At 48.6% G+C, this 23,441-nt stretch overlaps 1 protein-coding gene across 2 annotated transcripts in view; it reads left to right on the top strand.

Annotated features, from left to right (window-relative positions):
* LOC138513746 (C-type lectin lectoxin-Thr1-like) overlaps positions 1–23,441 on the top strand; it is a 634,248-nt gene that overhangs the window by 355,233 nt on the left and 255,574 nt on the right. The gene's annotated exons all lie outside the window — the stretch shown is intronic.

Here is a 23,441-nt window from a genome sequence, read left to right as displayed (position 1 = left end):
TTTTTATTAGGCCAACTTAACCATAACATCCTCTTACCCAACATTTTTCACTATAGTTTAATATTTCATTTATTGATAACCGCTATCACGTCTACAGTACTCACAAGGGAATGGCCAGTGGCTACTCTGCCCACTGGTTCTGTTTATCTCCAGTACTGCTCCATCAGCCATTAGCCATTGCCAGCAGCAATACCTATCCTTAGGCATGGCCACCAGTGCAATCAAGCAACCAGAGAAGGCCACTGGGCATGGCAACTGCCAGGCCCTATGCTCTCTTTGCTCCATTGTGGGACTGTGGGGCACTTGTCACCACCTGTGTGCGTGATCAGCAGCCACTTGGACTGGGACATGGGGCCTCATTCCGAATATGGCGGTAAGGGATACCGGTCACCATTAACGAGACTGGTGCCGGTAATCCCTTACCACCACATTCCGAGTTCCCTTTGCGCCCTCGTCCTTAACGCCTGCTTTTGCAGGCATTAGGGGCGAGGGCGCAAAGGGGCTTTTTAGCCAATAACGGTGACCGTAAAGTACGGTCACCGTTATTTGCAATTTCTTCATTCCCATTGAGTCCTATGGGGGCTCAATTGGGAATGGGGAAGAGCCCTGGGGAATGGGAAATTACCGCCCTGGTCAACTCGGAATAGGGTGGTAATTTCCCATTCCACCAGTGCCGGTACGGGTCCGGTGCCGACCAAGGCGCTACTACCGCCATTGGTTAGCGCCGGACTCGGAATGAGGCCCATGGTCTTCAGCTATGCTCCAAGGCCCAATAAGCCCCGTAAGTAGCCACTTGGAATGATATGCAGCCAGGTGAAGAGGCCAGTCTGCCCATATTGGGTGTCTGTGAGCCTGCAGCCATGGACAGTGGCTACTATGCTTAGGGCATGACCACAGATTTTCACAAGCTACCTGAAGTGGGCACCGGACCATGCATGTTGCCAGGCCCAGCAACCACTTTTCTTCCACTGAAGATCCATGGGCAATTGACCATAGTGTGAGAGAATGGGCAGTGGACAGTTTGCATGGGTATTGCCTTCAACCAACGCACAGGCCTGCCAAGCAACCCAAAGTGCTACATTTACGGCTCCTGTTATGCAGAATCACAGGCAGTACCCTTTGGGACCACTCCATGCAATTAAGACTACAAGTGTAAGCACAATTTCACCTTTGGTACAAGCCTGTACTACACAGTAAAGTGGTAGCGATGGCTGAGCAGCCAGACTTATCTTAAGAGTTTAAGTGAGCAGTAGAACAAGTTACACAAAGGACCAACCAATACAGTGATTCAAATATACACTTAGTCGAAGTTTTTTGGTAAAATAATATACATTTATTTACACAGTTCTTTAGAAAACATTACACTAGCAAGAGCAGCTCAAGATCACAGACTAATAGACCACAAATACACAACCGCTAAGTAAATGAACAACTTTAGCATCACTGAAGTGGGAGCAAAATGGCACTTTGGATACTTAATAAAGGGGTAAAAAGACAAGGTTATAAGAATCAACAGCACAAATGCATTTATAGGCAGGGCAAAGGGTTTCAGTAACTACAACCAGCAATTCACCTCATAAACCTGCGCCAAAGTCAATAGTTCAGAGTCTTTGTATTGGATAGCAAAGTTCTGGTAGTAACGGTAAAGTCTTGGCCACAGAGTTTAGAAGAACTTGGCTAGGCGAAACGTTTGACAAATGTTTAGGGAAGGACAAGCCTTCGTAGTTGAGGAAAGTTTCACGCACTTTCTCGATGGCCGAAAAGATTTCTGGACCACGTTTGTACAGTACCTTGTTAATGAAGAAGAGCTGTAGCTGAGGCAGTTGTTCCTGGCAGTTCGAGCAGATCTCGCTGTTCCAGAGCTTCAGTCGTGGGGACAAGAAGGGGGATGTCGGGAGGTTCCTGCACTGCCCAGGGATGAGGCCAAAAGCTCAGCAAGAAGTCGCTTTAAGGTGTGAGTGCCTTAAAGACCACAAACTGGTTTCCTTCCCTCTGGCTATCCGGTTTTCAACAGCACTCTGATGAAAATTCGACCAGGTGGGGACAATGTCCAGGTGGCTTACGCGTTGGTTGTTCCCACCAAACTCAAGGGAAGAAGTTAACCTTGAAGGGCTTCTCTGTCGATTGGAGTTTCAGGTAATTCGGACGTGCAGCAGGGCTTCACCGGTCGTCCAGGATTTGCAGCAGTCCTCCTCCTTCAGCTCGTCTTCAGTTCTTTCGTTCCAGTGGTCGACTCTGCTTTCCAAGTCCCAGAGACCTGCTTTTAAACAATTTTCCCCCCATTCATTCCAGCCTGGCTGTCACTCACACAGCAGGTTGGCTGTCCTTGCCGGACAGTGAGCGAGCCAATCACGCCAGAGTACATTCAGGTCTCCTAGGAGACTAAGAACAGCGAGTTTCGGCCATCTCCCTCACATCCTGTCCACCCCAGACACTCAGGCGGCATATGAGGGCTTCAGCACTGAAGCCCGCCAAAGGCCATGAACAAATTGACTAAACCTGGTTTGGCGTACAGAGACAAACACAAGAAGGACTTTTTCTAAAATAAATGGTGAAAAAAGATGACCAGAATCTGTTTTTACAGATAGGTCTTGGGCGCCATATTGAAAAACATGGCTGACCCGATTTTTAGCTACCATTGTTAGCGGTAAGGAAAAATCATGGTAGTTGATCTAAACCACTGCCAACAGCTATTTAAAGTAGGAAAAGGTAACAGTTTACTGTTACATGAATGTTTTGACTCGAGGGAAGCTAGGCAACCCCTCCAGCACTCTATGGGAAGATAGTGTGTGCTCGGTCAGAAAATTCAAAAAGTCTAGTAAAGCCAATTTAACTTTACATGTTCTAGGAGACGGTAGTCAGTCCCAGAGAAGGTATTTAAACCTTGGCAAGTCTGAAAGACATCCCTGTGCCACTGCACTGAAGATGCTGTGTGACACACAGAAAAAGATGATGCCTATGGAGTTGCTTTAAAACTCCATAACCAAAGAACACATAAGTAATACACTTTGAAAATGAAAAGTCCAAAGCCCCAAAATATAGCGAAAGAGCTGTAGGGCTCTAAGGTAGAGGGAATTAAGCACTTGTGTGAGAACTCTCCCTAACAGCTCCTCAGGCCACTGACCACATTGTCTCGACATGACCTGAGACCACACCCCATCAAGCTACCCAAAGTGTCACTGGGGCTGGCATCACAGGTATTTGAGCCACTGGGCACTGCTATAGTGGGCCCTCGGGCTACTATTAGTCCATGCACCCAGCCTATAGTTTTAGGTTTTGTCAATGGTCCAGGATGGTCAAGGCTGTGCCTTGGGTGGATCTGAGACCCGGTCTTGGGTAGTGAATCAACGGTTCCCTAGTGAACTCAAAGTTTGAACTGGGACATGGTCCTGTGAAAAAGAGCCTTGTTTGGATTTTTGGGCTATATTAACCCGTATTTGTGCCTACCCCCTCACTCACTAGGTAACAAGGAATATTATAGGGCTGCAAATGCCAATGTTGTACATTTTTCCAATGCATGGCCTATAGAACCCTTCTAAAATTCGACACCCAACAAAAGTTGCAGTTTCAAACATTTTCCAAACCTCTAACCAATCAGATTGGGTATTTTTCAACCAGGCAATACAGATGCCCATTTCTAAGTCTGGAAACCACCCACAAGAATATCCATGATCAAACCCAAAGTAACAAGTCAGGTGGCCATTATTCTTTTTTTGTCAAATACTCTTTATTGATTTTGTTGTTGTATAAGACCAAAGAAGGTTAAAACTTACTGCAAAAGTAACCGTCTTCTTGCACTACTATTTTACCTCCCTGTCCTCCCCCACGCCCTGGGATCCTACAGTCAAAGCACCATAGTCATTTGTATATAGTCATGAAGCTCAAAATATGGGTCCACTTCTCTCCCCTCATCCTTAGCTGTGCACGTCACTATGGTTTTGGAGTCGGTCAGGGGTATGTCACTCCTCTACCTTCTCTATCAAAAGTTCTTCCATTCCCCCCATTTCATTAGAGTGCATATCAAACAGACTGAGGGTTCTTAATCTATGTGGGCAAGTGATGTTCATATAACCTTACAATAGAATTGACAACAGTTATGCCCATTTTCTGGTAAATGTGTCCTGATTATCCCATAAATCAGTTTCTCCACCGCCAAAATGTTCCATCATTTAATCCACCATAGGTTTATTTGGGAAGGATCTTGCTCCTTCCATCTGGAGGCTTTCACTACCTTAGCCACCAACAGCATTGTAGCCATCACCTCCTCATCATGGTAGTACGTTGCAGCATATCAGGACACAGTGGCCCCACTGGATGGCTTACTGGTGCTTGGGTCACAACACGACGTGGATATCGTGGTCACTGGAACTGGACATAGACCAGGCCACGTGACCACTTTGAGTAGATAGGTGGGGTCGGCCATCCTCCAAGCCAAGTGGCTACTGAGAAGGCCCAGTGTCCTTTCCGGGGGTGGGGGGCTTGTTCAGAGCAAAGTGCGCTCCAAGCATATATATATTGTATTTCAGAAGAAAACACATTGCAATCAAATGAAAACATGTTGTTAAAGGGACACTGTTTTTGCAACAAAAACACAAATATTGTATTCTTAAAAGAACCATAACTTGGCCTCTGCACTTCTCTGCTCCTGTGCCACTCATGTCATCACAGATATGATTACAAATGAGAACATCTATGAAATTACAAAATAATGTATCCATGATATCACTGATGGCATCACTTATGAGTCAACATTACTTCAACAGTGATTAAACCTGCATGAAATTATGGCATTTGGAATGTAGGATGATATAACAGAAAGGAAAAGTTTGTGGAAAAGTAAAGTGAAGTGGCAAAGTATGCTCAAGAAATTGCCCACCATCACAGTACAAATTCACCATAGAGAGATGTCAAGCACAACTACCAGATTCCAAATGCTATGAGTCTTGATGATTGAATAGAGCCCATAGGAATGTTTCAATTATACAAGAGGCATGCGTTAACCTTCATGTAACTATAATACAATGGGCCTCATTCCGAGTATGGCGGTAAGGGATAGCGGCCACCGGTAACGAGACCGGTGGCGGTAATCCCTTACCGCCATACTCCGAGTTCCCTTTGCGCCCTCGCCCTTAACGCCTGCTTTGAGCAGGTGTTAAAGTCGAGGGCGCAAAGGGGCCTCCAAGCCAATAACGGTGACCGTAATGAACGGTGACCGTTATTTGCATCTTCCCCATTCCCATTGAGCCCTATGGGGGCTCATTTGGGAATGGGGAAGAGCCTTGGTGAATGGGGAATTACCGCCCCGCCAACCTTGGAATGGGGCGGTAATTCCGCTATCCACCAAGGCGCTGCCGGTCCGGGTACGGCGTCAACCAAGGCGTTAATAGCGCCATTGGTTAGCGCCGTACTCGGAATGAGGCCCAATATAACAAAAAGCAATATTAAATCATCTTGCATCAGTAGTCTATATACTAGCAAGTGTTACAATTGAAAATGGGTTCAGATCAGATATATAGATTTCAGTCACTAATCAGGAATCCCAAAACAGATAGCAATATATGTGTATTGATAGCTTCGTGCTACGTGTTCTTGTAGAGTTTGTACTCATCAGTGATGGCAAATGTGGTTTCATCAGTGATGTGATGAGTGACATACTTTGTAAAGTTACCTGTGAAGTCACACACAGCACGCACACCGAGAAGCCATCGCTGGAAGTTTGGAAGTTAACCTCTGGTTAAGAGCCAAAGGGGGGGGGGGCGGGTGGGGTGCTTTCTGAGTATAAAAATGAGCTCAAATGTAATACTTTGCTTGAAGAACATGTCTTTGTCTATGGGGAGGTGCAATTGTATACATATCATTTTTCAGCTCATGACAGAAAGGATTTAGACAACTGCATACATGTTTCACCCTTCTTAGCGATCATCAGTTCACTATTGTCTAAACATTTATGGCTGGAGACCAGCAAAGTTACAGCAGGTTTAAAAGACTTTAAACAAAACAGCTGAAAGGTGAAAGCAGAATTAGCCATTTTGTCCAGGCCGCACAGAGCACCGCCAAATGGCGATTGCATTGTGGGAATGAAAATTAACTCAAATGTCAATTATTTGCTCCAGGAAAATGTCTTTGTCTATAGGGCAGAGCTATCCTTCTAGGGATGGCTACTGGTTGCTGCTGTGCCATGTGTGACGTAGCTGAAAAATTGTGTTCATTAAATATTCCACAAATGTATTTAGTATGCACTTTATATTTAGCCTTTGATTCGAAGTTTAACATTACTCTAGTGTGTGGTAGGCTTGGGTTTACAATTGTACTAGTCTACCATATTATGGATCCTCTACTTCTGTTCTCCATGCTCGTGCCATTGCCTAGGCTCATGTTTTTTTTATGGTTGCATTTTTCTGAACAGAAGTTCAATAGTGAATATTTATGACTCAGGGATTAAATTATGAAAGACCTACTTGTCACCCTTCACACTTTCATTGCAGCATCCTAAACACAACCACAATAAGCACTCTCTGTCAGGATTGTTACAGATGAGCGATGTCATAGGTGATGAAATCTGTGTTGGCATATGTGTCGGTATGCACAGTGCATGGCGGAGACACAAGTAATGGTTGTGTAGCTTAACATAACTGTGAAATTGCTTTGCTCTTTAGATTTTACAATGCAACCATATTGTCCTTTTAGCAAAGTTTGTTCAATTAATTTCACAGTTTTTAGTCGGGCAAATTAACAATAACATCTGTTTAACAAAGATTTGTCAATGAATTTCACAGGTTTTTAGTAGTGCCTCTTAACAATAATGTTCCTTTAACGAACATATATTGTCAGAGCATATTTATGGGTGTCACTTTGAGCAGTGTATGCTGGGACGCAAGTTATCACTGCATTGTTGGGGCATGATGCTTGGCCATGCCCCATCAATTCACTCAACATAGCCCTTGGACCTGTCCCAGAATTTGGATCACTCTCCATGGCTTCAGGTTGTTGCCAGTGGGCACAATCGCTGGGACATGGGCTTCAACCATGTTTCAACCCCCACTGGTCTACTCATGGTAGCGGTTAGGCAGGGAATGTCAACCTAACCATAAGATCTTTTTAACAAGTTTTTAAAATGTTTCATGCTGTAACAGCACTGAATGTTAGTTGTTAAAAAATTCCTTTTTACCATTTATTAAAGAACTATCGGGTCAATGCATAGCCTCCAGAGCAGAAGTAGCACATGCACCTGGCGCAGAGATGGAGCGTGTGCCATGCGTAGCGCAAAACAGCATTGTGGCGCACTGTGTATTCATGGATTTCCTGAGCCATATGCAGCCATGGCGCAGCAAAAATCCAGCAGTGCCAGTAACGCCCCCAAGAACGCCCCTTGCGCCAGAAAAAGCCATACAAATCCCCAATACGGCGCAAAGGGCTGCGCTAACCCTGGACCAGCATACAGCCACCCTACACTGTAATCGCATGAAAAACTGCGCGTACCCCGCTTGCGGCATCCAAAACGCGTGAAAATCTACTCACGCACCCCCTTGAATACGTGTACCCCGCTCGCGCCAGCCAAAAAACGTGAACATTTCCCAGCGCACACCCTTGAATACGCGAAACCCGCTCCTGCCAGCCAAAACGTGTGAAAATCTCCCTGTGCACACCCTTGAATACACGTAACCCGCTCAAGCCAGCCAAAATGCGTGAACATCACCCTGCGCACCACCTTCATTACGCGTACCGTGCTCGTGCCAGCCAAATCACGTGGAAAAGGCTGTGCCTGTGGTGACAGGTGTTGGGGGGCCCCCACGGAGTCCTCCCCTGTTGAGTGGGCTGCCTGTGGGGCATGGTCACAGATGATGGGCTGGCTGCAGGGCATGATCAGGTGTGATGGGCTGCCTGCGGGGCATGCTCCCGGGTGATGGGCTACCTGGGGGGCATGGTCAGGTGTGATGGGCTGCCTGTGGGACAATGACAGGTTTGATGGGCTGCCTGCGGGGCATGGACAGGTGTGATGGTCTGCCTGCGGGGCATGTTCAGGTGTAATGGGCTGCCTGTGGGGCATGCGCACGGGTGATGAGCTGCCCTCTATTAGTCAGAATCCTATGCAGTTCCCTTAGGGAGCACTACAGAAGATTAGGACTACAGGTATGTGCAATAAATCCCCTTTGGTATCAGTTTGTACCACACAAGTTTAGTTGGTAGCTGTGGCTGAGCAGTCAGACTTATCTCAAGAGGGAGATGAGCAGTATTCAGGTTTTACACAATAGGACTACAATACTATGGAATAAGGGAACACAGACCAAAGCTTTGTATCAAAAAGAATATACATATTTATTTTACACACTCTTAAATTCAACACACAAATCACTATTATCAAAGTAAGTTAGAACAGTCAAGAAAAGTATACACAACTCCCTATTTAAATTGTAGACAAGTTTGAGCAAGAGTGAAAACTGAGCAAAACGGCACAGTATAAACCAAGCAGAAATGGCACTCTAACAATTTCTCACAAGGGAGGGAAAGGACAAGTTATATAGGTTTAGACTCTGTAACACACCAGCAACACTTCCCAAGTAGATTGTGAACAAGTTAGGCAAGGAAGTACTACAACATAAGCAATACTTAAGTGGAAACCGAGCAAAATGGCACTTCACAAGATTAAAAAGGGGAAAGAAAAGGTGGTGATAAGAGTTAGGTGCACCAACACATTTCTAGGAGAGAAGTAATCTAGAGAAGGCAGTTGTAACAGATGTAGCCAGAGTCAATAGGCCTGTGCCAGAGTCAGTGGTACAAGGCAAAGTGGCCAGGATCAAAATGTTCTAGTACCTGCAGTCAAGTCTTTGTTTTACGATTTGAAAAGGCGGTTGCAGAAGGTAAAAGATGACGTTAGAAGATAGGGGCAGCTAACCCAGTAGGTATGTAAAGGATTTAAAACACCTTTAGCAGTACCCAACGAAACGGGAGGCCTGGCGGAAGAATGTACCTTAAAAGTGAAAGAGGCTCCTGCGGTGGCGATAGTTCCTGCAAGCTCCTGCAGTTCGGGAGATCCAGCAGAGGAAGAGAGGCTCTCGTCATGGAGGAAGGTTCGAGTTACTGCACTGCCTAGGGATGAAGCCAGCCATGGTGCTGCCAAAACGAATAAAAGGTGCGCTCCTTTAAATCGCGATTGTGGTGGATGGGTGCCTGGCTATCTGGTCTCCGAGTGCAGGGCACTGCGATTCGACCAAGGCAGGTCCTGGAAGGCAATTGGTGAACTGGTTGGCCCCACCAACTCAAGGGAAGAAGACTCTTGCAGGTGAAGATCTTCTCGAGTCGTTGGAGAAAAGTGGTGAGGAACTGCAGCAGGGCTTCACCAGTGGCTCAGTCATTGCAGATGTCTTCAGCTTCTCTCCTCTTTGGGTTTATAGTTCCAGTGGCGACATCTTGTCCTCCAGTCCTCAGGACCCTGCTTTTATGCAGCAAGACCCCCATTCATACAGCCTACCTGTCACTCACACAGTGGGGTGGCTCTCCTGGCGGGAGAACCCCCCAGCCTATCAGGGCAGAGTGCGACATGGGTTGTGTAGGCAACCCTGTCCAGGGTGCCTATTCCCCCTCCCACACGTCCTGTCTACCCCAGACTCAGTGGCGCCGAGAGGAGGGCTTCTGTGCAGAAGCCCGCCAAAAGGACGAACAAAGGGTCGCCAACCTGGGTTAGGATTTCAGAGAAAGACACGAGAAAGAAATATTATTGAAGTTCTGGCAAAAATAAAACACCGGATTAAAGTTAATATTAAAGTAAACCGGCGGTATGTTAGAGGCTGTCAGTAAAAGTGGTAGCCTCGAACAATGGGAAAATCCCGTTGGGAAATATTCGCAGTCGAATATTTACGGTAGTAACCACTGCCACCAGCCAGAAACTTTGGAGAGAGAAACTGGACGGTACCCTTTCGAAAATGAACACTAGGGAAAAAATATTAACCCTTTTCAGTACTTCCATAGTAAGATGGTTTGTACTGGTTTTGTTCATAAGATCTGACTAGTAAAGTCAATGGGGACTTTACATGCCCTGGGAGACAGTAGTCAGTCCCAGGGTATGGAGTTTATGTTTAGGGGTCGCTACGACACCCCTGTGGTACTGCACGGAGGGTGCTGTGTACCACACATGTTAAAAAGATGATTTCTATCAGGGTGAGAAAAACCCCATAAACCATAAGCACACAAAATAGCCCAAAACACATAGCAAAATACAACTAAGAGTGGGAAAATGAGTCTCACTCTTAGTAGGAGTAAAAAAATTCACCCCTGAAATGCAGCAAAGCTGCTGTGGGATTCGATAGGTAAGGGAAATTAGCCCTAGAAGAGAATTCTCCCTAACACCCACTGGGCACGGTCTGGTGTGATGGGCTGCCTGCGGGGTATGGTCAGGTGTGATGAACTGCCTGCGGGGCATGGACAGGTGTGATGGGTTGCCTGCGATGCAAGCTCACGGGTGATGGGCTGCCTGCGGGGCATGGTCAGGTGTGATGGGTTGCCCACGGGGCATGCTCACGGGTGATGGACTGCCTGCGGGGCATGGTCAGGTGTGATGGGCTGCCTGCGGGGCATGGTCACGGGTGATGGGCTGCCTGCGGGGTATGGTCAGGTGTGATGGACTGCTTGCGGGGCATGGACAGGTGTGATGGGTTACCTGCGATGCATGCTCACAGGTGATGGGCTGCCTGCGGGGCATGGTCAGGTGTGATGGGCTGCCCACGGGGCATGCTCACGGGTGATGGACTGCCTGCGGGGTATGGTCAGGTTTGATGGGCTGCCTGCGGGGCATGGTCACGGGTGATGGGCTGCCTACGGGGCATGCACACAGGTGATGGGTTGCCTGCGGGGCATGGTCAGGTGTGATGGGCTGCCTGCGGGGACTGGACAGGTGTGATGGGCTGCCCGCGAGGCATGGACAGGTGTGATGGGCTGCCTGCAGGGCATGGTCAGGTGTGATGGGCTGCCTGCGGGGCATGGACAGGTGTGATGGGCTGCCTGCGGGGCATGGTCAGTTGTGATGGTCTGCCTGCGGGGCATGCGCACGGGTGATGGGCTGACTGCGCGGCATGGTCAGGTTTGATGGGCTGGCTGCGGGGCATGGTCATGTGTGATGGGCTGCCTGCGGCGCATGCTCACGGGTGATGGGCTGCCTGCGGGCCATGGACAGGTGTGATGGGCTGCCTGCGGGGCATAGTTAGGGGTGTTGGCATGGGGGAGGGAGGGCCACCCCACAGGCAAATTGCATGTAAAACACATTTGCATACCCCTGAATACACATACCCGCTTGCACCAGCCAAATCGTGTGATATGCGCATTTGTTAAGAAGGATTTCTGAACTCTGTCCAGGAGGGGCAGAGGTTCAGAAGGTCAACCTAGTTTCTTGGAACAGGGTAACCTCTGGACAAGCCAGACCAGTCAGGGTAGCGGTTTCACAAGTTCGGCGGTAATGCCGCGGTTTTCCTGTCAAGCGTAAATAGCGCTAATGCCAAGCCCCCCTGCGGATAGTCCTCCAGATCCCGAGTTTTCGTGCACACGCACAGGGACATGGCGGTAGCGCAAATAGCGCTAGATGGGTAGAACCCGTAAATCCGGTTCACCGTGCGCTACCGCCATACTGCGCTAATAGCACGTGCCATGAGCGCGCGCTATTAGCGCGCGGGAAACACGTCACCGCCGGAATGGGAAACAAAGCGGCGGCCATCTTGGAAATCACAATGCGTCGGATATCACAGCCCCTGGAAGCCATGCACCCCTGGGAACACTGAATCATGTCACAGGAGCGCACTAGGGGCAAGTCTGCTCTGGACAGGGTGGGGAAGCCCAAATGTAGCGACCAGGAGCTGGCCGTACTGGTGGAGGAGGCTGAGATCCACCATGAAGAGCTGCAGCAGCGCAAAACCAGTGGCCAGCACCAAGACAGATTTAGCGCAACATCAGCCAAAGGGTAACTGCAGTGGGGTGCGTGCCCCTGGATGGCGAGGATTGCCACAAGCGCCTCAATGACCTGCGTGTGAGAGTCCGCGGCATCCTCTCACAGCACAGGAGTGCAAGCAGGGTCAATGGAGGAGGGCCACCACCACCCCCACCCGAACTCACACCCTGGGAGGAGAAGATGACTGCCCTGATTGACATCGGCACCATCGAGGGAATTGGTGGAGCGGAGGCAGGCACTGGCATTGATCCGACTGCAGGTGAGTCCAACCCCAAATGCATGCAACTGAAACTACCATACATGCAGACCCTGAGTGAATCAATGTGAATAAATGCATGTGAGGCACTGCAGACACCCATAAGTGACCCCTTGATCCATTGAACCATAGTGCTGCCTAGACTACCCTGCACGTGCAGTGCATCAATAGAAGGGGCAGGGGACAGACATCCATAGCCATGGAACAGCTACGTAGAGTGTGAGTGTGCAAGAATACACCCCCAAGACCCTGAGCACAGTGTACCCCAACCCCGCATGTGATCTTGTCACACAAACATTCCCATGCAGTGTACCTCCACACTCACACATCACACCAATCACCACATGGTGACTGAACAAAATGCAAGTTGAATGCACAATTGATACTGTCTACAATTCCACTTGATGGCATGAACTGCTTGATACTTATGTAGGTTGCCTTGAACTCAATACACACCCTATGTACCCCACAGGCACACAGCAAACCCATCGGGATGAAGATGATGGGAAGGAGGCCACACCATCACGGCGCCCGAGGCAGCGTGCCTCGACCAGCACAACCACCGCACAAAGAGGCCGCACGAAAGGGAACCGATGCAGGCCACATCCCACATCACCACAACGCAGCCCAACCAGACCGCTGCAGCACCCACATGTCCGCAGGGAGTCCACGGCCAGCTCGCACCAAGCCACCAGGCATAGCCCCGATGCAGAGGAAGTCACCTGTGGATCGGAGCCCGACGTGGGAGTGACACCTCCATGTGCGCATCAGGCAGGACGTCTGCATTAACCGGAAGCAGTGACGCTGAAAGGATGGGCACACCACAGGGGACACCAGGGCCAGGCACAAAGCTAGCACAAATCCCCACCTGTGCATCTGCGTCGTGTCCGCACACCACAGCCAGACAAAGACACGCCATCATATGGCAGCCCTGAAGACCGGCGCTCAGAGCCCGGCAGCCCAATCCCAGCCAGCAACATGTCCCCATGCAGCCCCCCCCAACAGTGCACAAGTGGCAGGCTGGTACCTGCCACACCAGGGGTACCCTTTATGATGGGGGCTGCAGTGATGGGATGACTGGACGTGATCGAGGCCAAACAGGCCAAAGTTGAATGCATGGCCAAGGTGCACAACCGGCGCATCAAGGCCATCAGTGCATCCATACACCATGGATGCAAGTACATTGCACGAGACAATGCGCGCACAGGCAGAGTGGTGGAGCAATGCACCGCAGCCCTGACAGGGTTTGGACAAAGGGTGAGGGAGTTGTGCGAGGCAGTGTCAGCACTTGCTGAGCAGACAAGGGAGGGGAACAACCTTCTCCGTCAGCAGATGCAAGCAACCGGGTCAGTCCCATCAACCTCCACTACACCCACACAGGGATCCCTTGAGCCGTCTCCTAGGCGCCGTTCAATGCGCCACCTGAGGTCACACACACCAGAGGGCCTGGACATGGAAAGTGCCCACGACCATCGTAGTTGGACATGGCATCGTTGTGGGTGCCCTGATAACAAACATGCACCTACCTGCACTGTTGTGGGGAGTTCACTGTGGGGAGGGGGTTTGTGTGCTGGGTGTTCACTGAGGGGAGTGGGGATTGTGTGCTGGGTGTTCACTTGGGGGAGGGGGATTGTGTGCTGGGTGTTCAGTGGGGGCAGGGGGAATGTGTGCTGGGTGTTCACTGGGGGGAGGGGGGATTGTGTGCTGGGTGTTCACTGGGGGGAGGGAGGATTGTGTGCTGGGTGTTCACTGGGGGAGGGGGATTGTTATACTGAGAATAAATCACGTTTCAAAATTCACAAAGCATGGACAGTAGTGATTGTGATAAAGTGCTCTTTAATGTTGAAGTGACATGTGTAAAATGTAGCCGTCACCCGTTTCAAAAGAAAACATCAATCAAGCCCTGTCTGGCCAACCTCGCCCCCCTCAGCCCAACCCTTTGTGCACGTGCAACACCTTCAGGCACGTCATCAGCTTCACTCCCATCCTCAGGTGGCTGCACATGAGCATTAGGGGGCAATGGCACATTCCTGCGAGAGCAGATGTTGTGCAGCATGGCACATATCAGTACAATTTTTCCAACTTTTTCAGGTGCATACATCAATGCCCCTCCCGTACGGTCTAACACCGGAAGCGTGCCTTCAGCAGTCCAAATGCCCTCTCCACGCAGATCCGTGTACGAGTATGGGCAATGTTGTATGCCCGCTCTGCTGCAGTGTGTGGATGACGCACAGGGGTCATGAGCCATGTGTACTGGGGATAGCCAGAAACACCTGCAGGGGAGAGAAAGCAGGTTTGGGGACAAGGTAAGTTCAGTGGGTGTACGGGGCTCAGTCATCAGTGTCATTTTGCCATACTTGTCATTTGGTCACTAACATTGTGGAATGTGTTGCGCTACGAGCAGCATTGAATCAATGAGGTACTCACAACTTGGTACGCCTCTGTTTCAGTATGTAACAGTACTCATTCACGTGTCACTGGGGAAGGGGGCCCTTCCATCTGCTTGTGCATGCGAGAAGTGGCTACCTCATGTGTCATTGCCATTGCCTTTGGCTGCTGTTGCAATTGCTGGTTATCACTATTGTGTACTGTTCTCCAGGCATTTCATTGGCCATTCAGGGGAAAGTGTTTGTGGGATGTACATTGGCATTACTCAGACTACTTATGTGTTGTGCATTTGTGGATGTGGTGACTTTTGTGTTACATTTGCATGACTGTCGGGTGGGCAGGGTGGGATGTCTGTACTGTGTCAGTGTGGGAAGCCATAGTGCTACTCACACAGGAGGTTTTGTGGTGGTAGGCCTTCCATATGTCACTGTGCTGCCACATGTCTTTACATCCGGAATGGGTGTCTTCTGCTGTGTTGGACATGTCCAAGGTTTCTCGTGCAAGGTGCTTGATTGGAAATGCTGCACTGATGGTGCTGCCTATTGACATTCAGGGATTTCATTGTGTGTGACCAGCCCCATCAGTTGTGGATTAACATGCATTATGGTATACATTTGTACTCGCCCAGCAGCCATGTGTTTTGCCCCTAGTGTCTTTCCATGTACACTGGCAGGGTACTGTTGCGCAGGACCCTGGAGTCGTGGGTGGATCCTGGGTAGCGGGCACAGCAGTGGCTGAAGGTGAGGTCAGGGCCACATGTCATCTGCACATTCAGGGAATGGTAATGTTTCTGGTTTTTATAGGCTGCCTCATGTGCCTGGGGTGGTACGAGTGCTACATGTGTGCAGTCCAGGGCTGCTATTATATTCGGGACTTGGGCAATGGCATGGAATTGACCCTTCAGCTGGTTCACCTGTGCCTGTGTGGCTGGCAATGCGATGTGCTCATTCACATGATTCAACAGTGCATCCAGCACCTGTCCCAGCATGGCACTGAATGTGGACTGGGCCATGCCATGCATCATGGCAACGGTGTGTTGGTAGCTGCCAGTCCCGAGGAATTGTAGCACAGACACGAGCTTCACTACCGGAGGTACTGCTGTGCTGATGGCTATACGGCTGCCGATTGTCAGCCTGGATTGTGTCCAGCTACTGGGTGATGGTTGCCCTGTCCAGCCGATATTCACTCACCAACTGGCCATCAGTCAGGGCCCAGGGTGTTGGCCTGACCCTGGGGATGGCTGGCTGCCTTGCTGGTGCTGCTCTCCTCCTCCCTCTCTTCATCCCCACCACCGCCTGCGCTCCCAGGGCCCTGGGCTGGTTGGCTGGCCTCTGTAGTTCCAGGAGCAGCAGGTAGAAGTCCACATCAAGTCTCCAAATGGCAGCATGGTGTTGGGAAGTGTGTGTTGTGCATGGGTGGGTCCTTTGTAGCCCTCTGATTTGCATTGCTTTCACCTGGGCCCTTATTGCTGTCTCCTCCCTGCTCCTGCTGGTGGAATGGTGTTGGGGAGGGTGTGTTGTGCTTAGGTGGGTCCTTTGTAGGCCTCTGATTTGCATTGGTTTCACCTGGGCCCTTATTCCTGTGGCCTGTGTTCTTTTACCTCCAGCATTTTGCTGGGGGTATTTTCGGCGGATTGTCCGCTGCTTTTCTGGCGCTAATTGCTGCTACGCTGGACTCGTGATTGCAATGTTTTAGCGCAAATGGTTACTGGTGCTTTTACAGCCGACGCTTGTACAGCCGGCTGTGCTTGCGCCGGGTGTAATGGCGCCAGCGGTATTTGGACTCATGATCCGACGGCCCCTTAAAATCGGCGCTGATAGCGTTACCGCCGATTTTAAGGGTTACCGCTGCACTCGTGATGAGGCCCTAAGTCTCAGGAGGGGTGAGGGTGACTCAAGGACCTCAATGAGCACACAGAGCAAGGACACTTACAAATTACTCCAGACAGGTGTTATATTAAAAATATAGACACATTTATTACAAGGCCTTTGTAATACAGACTATAGCAAAAAATCACAGTAACACTAAGTGAACCAATACATCACACTCAATACAATATATATACAAGACCGGGGGGGGTCAAAAAGGATGACTGCACAAAATATGTTGACAACCTAGAGGGGGCGAAAACAGCAGTGCAGTTAATCTTTAGACCCAATTCAACATCAGTGATTAACCTAACTAAGAGGTAGTCCAAGCCCTAGGAAGAGTGGAGCCTTGTGCTCAATAGTACATGCAATGCAAAACAGGGTCTCTTCAGGGGTCTCTAGCAGCTTGGGAAGGTGGATAAGGCGATGAAGTTCCCACTATTCAAGAAGGACCTCCACTTGAAGATAGAAGCAGTTCAAGAGTTCGGGATAGAGTCGCTATTTAGCAATAGCAGTGGACAGGAGAGGGGCCCCCAGGGGCCACTTGTGTGTAAAGTTGGGCTCAGGCACTAAGGGCCACCGGTTGGGGTAAAGATTACTCACCAGTCCCTGAGGCAATGAGACCCAAACTTCGGCAGGTTAGTCCAATTCGGTTGCAGGTTCAACAGCGGCAAAAAGGACGTCTCAGCACCTTTTAGTTCCTGAGTTCCAGCGAGGATTCCCAAACGGGACAGTGGCGATTTCTCTGCTCCGGGTGGATGAATCACCCCAGACGTTGCCACAGCAGGGCAACACGGTAACCGTGTTTACTCCGGTCTGGGCTCACTCGTCTCACTTCAGACCTGGCAATGCCAAGTGTATGATATTCGGTTTGAGGGTGCCATGGACACAGGGCTAGCAGTATACCAAGTTTCGAGGGCCTCCTCGATAAAACGGCAGAGACAGAGAAAAGGATCTGCGTAAACTGGTCAGCCCACTGGTTGGCCCAGGGACACTTCAGAGAAAGCTTACTTGCAGGTTTTGGTGAAGGTGTCGAGAATAGTTGGTCTCACTATTCCAATGGGTCGAAGCATCTTCGCATACCTTTCTAGGACGACCAGATGCAGAGGGGTCTCACGGGATGACAGCGGGCTCAGGGTGCCAAACCTTCCAGCAGGTCACCAGCGGTCCTAAGACTCAGCTTCGTAGTTGCAGGATACTTGGATCCTATCCCTTGTTCAGTGAGAACTCAAGAGATCGACCTGGCAGTTGTGTTTCCAGCCTCCTCCTATCCAAAGTTCCCTTCACGCCAAAACGGAGAGGACCCAATGGGAGAGCTGCTCACAAACAGTCACTCCATATGTGGACCAATCACAGACCACGGTGGTCTCAGGCATTCAGGGCACTCCACACTCTCCGGCACCCAGGATGTGTATTGGGAGCAGACATCCCAGCCCACATCCTGGAGGCACACACACAAGGCATGCAGATGCCTGCGAAAGCATTGGGATTTGCGGGAAAGTGCATGACCAAATAAGGACTGGCCCGGGTCCACTCGACCTGGGGAAGGCGAAGGGGCAAGATGGCCAAAGGACAGGACAAAGAACCCCTTGGCATGGCCATTTTGGAGCCAGGCCACCTATTTGTGCCAAACGCGGTTAACACGGTTAACATGGCAGAAAAGGTTTAAAAATAATGCAAAACGATAGCTGCCACCAGTCCTGTCCATGACACATCTGCACAGTTCATAAAAAGTCCAGCAAGAGTATCTAGGGCCTTTGGAAATGACTATAGACCCACGTGTGTTGTATGGTAAGATACATTGCACACTTGTTACATGTTGCACAAAAGTTGCAACATGAGAAAAGGACTAAGGGAAACAAAGTCTCCCAGTACTGACTGTCCCTTAAGCATGTCAGTTTCCCCACAAAAAGTGAGCGAAAGCCCAGAGGTGTGCAGCTGAAGGCTGTGCTTCTCTGGCAAAGTCCGTCAAGGGTGTCTAAACAGCAGCAAAAAAGGTTTGGGGGTTGACACATGGAGGGAAAATTACATACCCATATGAACTCTTTCTTAACACTTGCGTACCCCTGAATACACGTACCCGCTCGCGCCAGTCAAATCGCTTGAAAACTCCTCGTGCACCCCCTTCAATACGCGTACCCCGCGCGCGTCATCCAAATCGCATGAAAACTCCTTGCGCACCCCCTTCAATACACGTACCCCGCTTGCAACAGCCAAATCATGTGAAAACTCCTTGCGCACCCCCGTCAATACATGTACCCCGCTCACGCAAGCCAAATCCCCCCCAAGTGGCCCACTGTCCGGCTGGGACTGCCACCCTGCTGTGTGATTGACAGCCAGGCTGTGTGAATGGGGGACAGCTGCATAAAAAGCAGGTCTCTTGGTCTGGAAGAGCAGAGTCGCCACTGGAACAAGGGAACCGAAGAGGATCTGACAGAAAAGGACCCCTACCATGACTGAACCGCTCGGTGAAGCTCTGCTGCAGGTCAGAATCTTCAGACTCCAACGACAGAGCGGATCTTCCAAGAATCTTCTTCCCTTGAGCTGGTGGGACCAACCAGTTCACCCAAACTCCAAGCCAGGACTCCCTCTTCTGGTCAAATTCGCTGTACAGAGCTACAGTGCGCCGGATAGCCAGGAAGGTCGGACCCTGCTTGGGTTTTAAGGAGCGCACCTTTTATTTGTTGCTTTTCTCTGCTGCTGGTTTCTTCCCTGGGTGATGCCGGACACTCCAGTCTTCCTACTTCGTGTCAGTCCGACAGTCGCTTCAGGAACCGTGAGCCTGCTGGAACCACCAGGAACGTCTGCCGCAGCTACAGCTTCTTCTCCATTTAAGGTACTGTTCAACATCCGGTTGTTCGTATCGTCCAGCCGCGGTGTAAGGGTGTGAAACCTTTCACCAATCCGAGGGCTTGTCCTTCTCTTCTCTTTAAGCTAACTTTTCTTCTGACCAACTGCGTTCTGAACTCTTGGCAAAGACCCAACCGCAAACTACCCTGAACTGTGTGATTTTGAGCAAAAGACTTTTGTGCTATTTACTTTGGCCCTAAGCCTATTTTACTTGATCTCATCACTGTAGTTCCTCTTTCTAGATTGCCCTGGCTACTTACCTGCTGGTACTGCTTCTTTCTGCCTAACTTTGTCTTTCCCTCCCTTTTTAATTAACAGAGTGCCATTTTGCTCCCACTTCATTTTGTGAGCTTAACTTGTCTGTCAACCATTGGAAGTGGTGTGGTGTATTAGGAGTGCGATTTTTGAACTGCTTCACTTTAGTGAAATGTAATATAACTGAAGAGTAAATAAATGTATATTCTTTTACTTGAAAGTCAGTGTTTGCTTTAATCATAGTAACTGCTCTCCTTTGTGTAACTATTTGATACTGCTCACTTGCTCTTGAGATAAGTGTAGCTGCTCAGCCATTGCTACCACTTTACTGTGTAGTACAGGCGTGTAACAAAGGTGAATTTGTGCTGCCACTTGTAGTCCTAATTTTGTGCAGTGTTCCGAAAGGGTACTGCATATAATTCTGCCTAACAGATATCCCCGGGCATGACCAATTGAGCATACATAGGGCACGAGAGGACATTCAATGTTCCCAGTGAAGTATCTTCATTTTTTCTTTTGCATTATCAGGTTCAAAGCAATGCAAATTAAGATCCCCTGCTACGACAATATCGCCAATTTCCGGAACCATAGCAACATAATCCAGCATATTAGACATGTCAAACAGAAACTTTGAATCTTTAATACCCATATAGTTCCAGTATACATTAATTAGAGCATACAGGACTGAATGGACAGAAACAATGGTACATTGGGAAAAAGCAATGGGAGCATATGAGAAAACAATGCTGAGGCCAGAATTAATTTTAATACAAGTAAACAGGCCAGACATGGGGCGACCCTTCTCAACTTGTACCAGTGGTGTAAGGTGTATCACATGGGTATGCCAAATAGGGGAGCAAGTTAATCATGTTTCTTGGAGCATAATTATGTCGAAGTGTTTTAACTGTGACTCCTTGTTATTAAACTATATCCTCTAATTTGTTGACATCAGAAAACAACTCAAGGACACTATGGGCCTCATCACGAGTTTGGCGGTAACCCTTAAATCTGGCGGTCGCGCTATTACCGCCGGATTTAAGGGTCCACCAAATCAGGGCTTCGGCGGATTTCTCCCCAGCTCTGAGCTGGGGGGAAATCTGCCGAAAATGTGCGCTATTACCGCTGGCGGGAAATCTGCCGGCGGTAAGGGCACGAAAATTCCCCATTGAGCCCAATGGGGAATGGGGCATTCCCGAATGGGCTCAGTGGGGAATGGGGAATTCCATTACCGCCAAACCCGTGATCCGGCGCTAATAGTGCCAGGGGGTTTGGCGGTAGGGCTAATACCGCCGGGGGTAATACCGCCGGCGTTCCCGCCCAACTCGTGATGAGGCCCTATGTCTTTTTAAGACATATTGAGGAAAAGGAGCAGCTCTGTGGAGCAAAAAGCTTAGTAACCATACCAGGCTATGCAGTCGCTCTCTGTGTGCACCCAAGTCGGGTTATGTAAATACAAAAAGATTCAAAAAAGTTAAACAAAGTTTTCCAAAATTTCTTCCAAAAAAATCAACTTATAAATCCGTTTTCAGAGTACACTTCTATAATAAAACTCTTAAGCCAGAGTCATATTTCATCTTCATGTTTTATATATACTGAATATAATTCACTAATCGTTTCTTAGGGCCTCATCAGGAGTCTGGCGGTAACCCTTAAATGCGGTGGTAGCGCTATTACCGCCGCATTTAAGGGTCCGCCAGATCATGGCTTTGGCGGATTTCCCCCAGCTCAGAGCAAAATTGCTGATTTTCGGCGTGATTACCGCCGGCGGGAAATCCGCTGGCAGTAATAGCGCGAATTCTCCCCATTGGGCCCAATGGGGAATGAGGAATTCCCGAATGGGCCCAATGGGGAATGGGCAATAACCCATCCGCCAAACCCCTGATCTGGCGCTAATAGCGGCGGGGGGTTTGGCAGTAGGGCTATTAGCGCCGGCGTTACCGCGCAACTCGTGATGAGGCCCTTAGTGAGGAGACAATCAACATATCCACATTCTTCACTTGATGGTTCATTAGCCAATGCATTTCGGAAAAATGTTGTTCGTCAGGGTGATCCAAAATTGTTCAGAACACATTCAAAGTATGTTAATACAGAAATAAATAATGTCAATCTGCAGTTTATAAACAGTGTTCGTAGAAATAGAAATAGAAAACATACCATGTTAGTGATATTATCAGATCAGGTCAGCAAATGTATTTAAAAAAGATATGGGAAAACAAATGAGTTAAAGGAAAAACAAATAAGTTAAATGCACTCCATAAGCATTCTATCCCAAATGAGCCTTTAAATATATTGAAAGCAAATGTTACCTGTCTTGAGTTTAACCATGCGTGGTTACAAAGTCGTGTGAGAGGATCTGCAAAATGCCGAACCCTCCGCTTTCATTTCACTATGCGAGCCGGAAAATCCATGTAGTTGTAAAAACTATTGTGAGTAAGGTACTAGGTAATACTTGTAACCACATGTTTTAATATATGTAATCACTGGTTTTCTGGAACGCTTACCTGCTGGCGTTCAACTTCGCTCACTGCTCGTGATGCGACTTGCGCGCGCATAGAGTTCCTGTTTACTAAATTGAAACACAAACACTGTGCGTGATGAAAATAAATGTACTCTGCCTGCCTTAGCGAGTACAAAACTCACACTTAATGGTAGTAAAGGGCAACCAAAATGCATTCTAAGTTTGTAAGCTAAATCGAGTCATGTTGCTAGGCAACGCTGTATCTACAAATTTGGAATTTGCAAACCCATTTTGAATTTGCGGGTTTGATTCAATAGTGCATATTTTTTCGTAGTGGCGGTAGAGGCCAATTGTATGTTTTTTGTCGGGGCTTTTAAAGCTCTGATAAATTGCTTAGTAGCACCTGACGTGAGGTGTTTCTTTGTTTTCATATTCTTGGTCTTTTTACAGTTATCTCCCGACATAGTAATTTTACCTATGTTCGAATTCTGGTGCTTTTTGTCAGTTAAATTAGCAGGGAAAGAATCCCCCTTTAGAGGTTTCGTAAAGATTATATATGCTTTTTTCCCAACCGTATCAGGTACAATATTGTGTAATGGTGTATCCATGTCATAATCTGCTACTCCTTCTGTAATTATATCAGAGAAATGTAATAAAAAAGATGATTGAGCGTCTGTGTTTGCTAAATTGACAGAGAGTCACCTGTGCGACAAACATTTTCCGGAGAAGAAGCTCTGTCAATGGATGGCAAACACAGTAGAGAGAGTGCTTTGATCTTAGATGGTCGCACATCTTTCTCAAGCGGTGCCTTGAAAGCAGATTACCATGCAATAATAGAGGCAATTTGAGAACTCTGAACATTCATCTTGTCATTTAGGGTTTCAAAAAGTCTCACTATTGTGTGCATGGTTGTATTCATGGCCTCCAGCGCTAACCCCATAACTTTGCCCATAGCATCAGAGGTGAATTGAGCTTCTTTAGTTGTTGTTTGCCTGGGAGTGGGCACAAGGAATGAGGAGGCTATATTGGATCTGGCTGGGCTGACTTCGGAAAACATGTTCGGAGAAAAAGACAACTTTTCGGAAATATTCTGAACAGAATATTCAGTCTGCATTGAGTCCAAATCTATGACCGGTACATCGGCCAACACATATGGCAAGTCTCTGCCACTGGACAGGGGCTCAACAGCCACCGATTCACCCCTCAGCACAGCACTATCTGTTAAGGATAGGTTACAGACTATTGTTTGGACTTTATGACTGACTGTATTAGAACCAAGTAGAAAAGAGGGTTCAGCCTTTGAAACAGTGTTGGTGCTCTAAGTGGAGAATATTGCAAAGATACAGAATGGTAATGATAGAGATGCTGCAGTAGAGGGATAGAACCAACCTCACCAGCAAGGGCACCCGATATTCAACGGGCTTAACAGATGTT

This window comes from Ambystoma mexicanum, chromosome 12 (genome assembly GCF_040938575.1).
Source record: "Ambystoma mexicanum isolate Mex_15411 chromosome 12, UKY_AmexF1_1, whole genome shotgun sequence".
Taxonomy (NCBI): Eukaryota; Metazoa; Chordata; class Amphibia; order Caudata; family Ambystomatidae; genus Ambystoma; species Ambystoma mexicanum.
Note: the sequence above shows the minus strand (reverse complement) of the source record. Positions and strands in the feature narration are given on the sequence as shown.